This window comes from Carlito syrichta, unplaced genomic scaffold (genome assembly GCF_000164805.1).
Source record: "Carlito syrichta isolate Samal-C Ts95f unplaced genomic scaffold, Tarsius_syrichta-2.0.1 Scaffold306896, whole genome shotgun sequence".
NCBI lineage: Eukaryota > Metazoa > Chordata > Mammalia > Primates > Tarsiidae > Carlito > Carlito syrichta.
Window position 1 is genome coordinate 280,525 of NW_007250992.1, and position 3,812 is coordinate 284,336.

Here is a 3,812-nt window from a genome sequence, read left to right on the forward strand (position 1 = left end):
TCCGCCTGTAATCCCGCGCTTTTGGGAGGCTGAGGTGAGTGGGTTGCCTGAGCCCGCGAGTTCGAGACCCGCCTGGGCAGCAAGACCTCATCTCTACAATAAATCAAAAAATCAGCCGGGCGTGGTAGCGCATGCCTGTAGTTCCGGCTACTCCGAAGACTGAGGCAGAAGGATGGTCGGAGCCCAGCAGGTCGAGGCTGGGGTGGCCAGGAGCGGCCACTGCACTCCAGTCTGGGCGACAGAGGGAGACTCCAACTCAAAAAAAAAAAAAAAAAAGAATGCTGAATAAATGTTATGACTTGTTGACTTCACAAGTGAGTAGCCATTTTGTAAAATGTTTAAACTTGGGAAAGAAGAAAAAGAAGCAAGAACTAACACTAGTTGGGAAACTTCAACCATAATATAGATAGTTGTTTGGCATTTTCAGTATATGATTATGGGTATTTTATTAAAAATCATTATTTAATTGATACAGGTACAAGAAAAGGCTGTTTTAGTATTCTATCTCTGCAAAAAAAAAAAAAAAAAAATCCCCAAATTAGCAGCTTATAACGACATACATTTATTATCTTCCAATTTCTGTGGGTTAAGAAACTGAACAAGGCTTAGCTGGATCCTCTGCTCAAGCTGTGCAAATATGTCAGCAAAGCTGAGGTTTCGTTTAGAATTTAGCATCTTCTTCCTAACTCAGATGTTGGCAGAATTCAGTCCCTTATAGTTTTAGGATGAGTGCCCAACTATTAGAAGTCAACTCTTCAAAGAAGTTAAAAACATAGCTGTTTGCTTTCTTCCAGGACATCCGGAGAGCATCACTTTAACAGGTCAACATTTTTAAAGAATTCACTTAAAGTGTTGACCCATCACAACTTCCATTTTGATGGACTCAAATTCAACAGATTAGTAGTCTTCTAAGCATGAGAGTGATATTTATCATATTCATGAGTCCTTGCCACACTCAAGGTTGGGAGACAATAAAGGGCATATACACCAACGAGGAGGAATCTTAAATCTGCCCCCAATAGGGAACATGCTAATTTATTTACAAACTCTGCCCAAGAGATTTTTCTATTCTAAGAAATTTCAGATTTAAAGTGTCTTTTTTTCAATTTCAAGATCACTCAGTATTAGTTAAAAGAACTGTGAAATGTAAGTGACAGAAGAGAAATCAATTTTAAAGAACAAAATGCTGCTTTGATCAGCCCACAAGATAATTTGGGGTCTGTTTGCGTTGTACAATTATTTGCTAGATATACATGAGAAATGTAATGTTGATAATTTAGCCTAACTTGTCAAGCAAATCATTCCTCCTGCTAATGGTGGCACAATTCAGTGACTGCACTACTAAGTCAAGGTTCCAACAAAATTGAGTTCCTAAGACTAGCATCTTTTGGTCTTTTTAATTATAAACTACAAACTAGAATGCTGTTTACATGTTTTCTGCTTATTTATTTACTTGCTTACTTGCTTACTTACTTACTTACTTACTTACTTACTTACTTACTTACTTACTGAGAGGCTCTGTTGCGCAGGCTGGAGTACATTGTTTCAATCTTGACTCATTGCAGGCTTCACCTTTTGGGATCAAGCAATTCTCCCATGTCAGTCTCTAGAATAGTTGACATGACAAGCACAAGCCACAATGCCTTTTAAATTTTTTTTAAAACGTTTCAAAATTTTAAAAAATATTTTTAAATTTTAAAAAATCTTAAACATTTTTGTAGAGATGAGGTCTCACTACGTTGCTCAGGCTGGACTTAAATGTCTGATCTCAAGAAATTCTCCTGCCTTGGCCTCCTAAAGTATTGGGATTACTGGAATGAGTCATAACATCCAAACATGTTTTCATTGAACTTGAAACACTGAAAACTAAATGGATAGGTTACTTAAATTAAGCTCTTTTCTTCCGTGGGTCATATAGTCCATTTTTCTTTTGACATTTGGCATTTCCATTTTGTAGCTCTGCTTGTTGTGGTTCTGTTCCTAGAGTTCTTCTGCAGAGGGGTCTTTGTGTTATTCCCTATTTATGATTCAGCTATTTCCAGAATCTTAGGCTACGTTAAATTTTTAAAAATTGTGTTTGAAGATTCACAAGATAGCAAAATCATTCTCAGAAACTAATTCCTTAAATCACTCAAAATATAGCCTCATGCTAATTTCTTAAGTCACTAGCTAGTAGTTTAAGCTGATTAAAACATATTTCAGAAGGAGATGAAAGGGAATAAGCCTCAGTATACTCTGAAAGACTAGAATGTCTAAGCATGAGAAAAAAATTGATGGAATAACACCAATTTGGGTCTATTAATGTTGTAAAATTACAAAACTGTTGTGAGAAAAAATAATTGTGATAGTTCATTTCTAAAATGTCAAAATGTTTGTTATCACACTTATCCTATATTTGTCAGTATTTATGCATCTCACTAGTTTTCTTTTCAAAATAGCTTTTCTCCCTGAAGACGATTTGTTTTCCTAATAACTCAAATGTGTATTTTTTCCTTGGCTCTATGTGTACATTTCCTTTGTATGGAGATTGTTATGTTAGGGAACATACAATTATTTGCTAGATATACGTGAGAAATGTAATGTTGATAATTTAGTCTAACTTATCAAGCAAATCATTCCTCCTGCTAATTGTGGCACAATCCAGTGACTGCACTATTAAGTCAAGGTTAATTCTGTAATTATTTAAAAAAAAATTTTTTTTACTTGTTGAGTATCTCCAATGGAAGTATTTTTTCATTGATTTTATAAAGTTCTTTTAAAAAATATTAACTTAATAGAAAAAATTAATGACAGTTACTCCAAAAATGAAATAAAGAGAACCCCAGCAAGATTTGTTCTTATTTTCTTTTGCCTATAAAGTTCGACCTACTTTGATATATCTTTCAATGCACGAATATAGTTCTCATCATATTACACCAAGGGACCGTGGCATACAGGCTATTTTAGCATCAAGCAACACTATACCTCCTTTTCCATGCATGACTCTTATATTATTTCTGGCACATTAAAGTGTACAGACCAGTATGCAATAAATAGATGTCATTCCTGGTCATAGAAATAATGTATAATCCAGTTTTCTCCTTTTTGCCTATTAAAATACTCATATAGCCTTACTGATGATCATGCTATTCCAATGTTTAAGTTTGCATCTCTTTTGTTTGTAATCAGCAATTCTTGTCAAAAGACAAAATTCTGAAATATATAATTGGCGGTAATTTCAAATATACTTGCAACAACAAAATAAACATATGTCTATAAATTCACGAGGTATACATTCTTATTAGATGTACAACAGCTACTTTTCTTAGTAACTTGCTTTTTATTTCTCTTCTTAACTGTGACTGGTAACTCACCAGAATCCTAATACATACTCTTTTTTTCATAATTTTAGTATCACATAGTTGTTTCACATCCTGTTAATGTCATCGCAATGGCACATCAATGGGAAAAGAAGAGTACAAACTAAATGGGAATTGTCTTCTGTAGAAACAATATCTTATCACTTTGTGCGAATGGCATGCATGTTTATAGTATTATTTTGTTTATAATAAAAATGACAAAATTTACTATCTGCTTATCTTTTTCAAAATTTCATATTAATAGCTGTAGATACATGTACATAAAGATATAGATTTATACATTATATGTATAGAGATATAGGTTTGTGTAAATATCAGTATCACTACAATATTATTCATAATTATCCATTGAATAAACATATTGCATAGTTTGATGTGAGAAAGTTTCACTTTCACAATTAATTTTCTTAAAAAAGCTGTAGCATACTAACAAATGGGTGAACTGCCTATTTA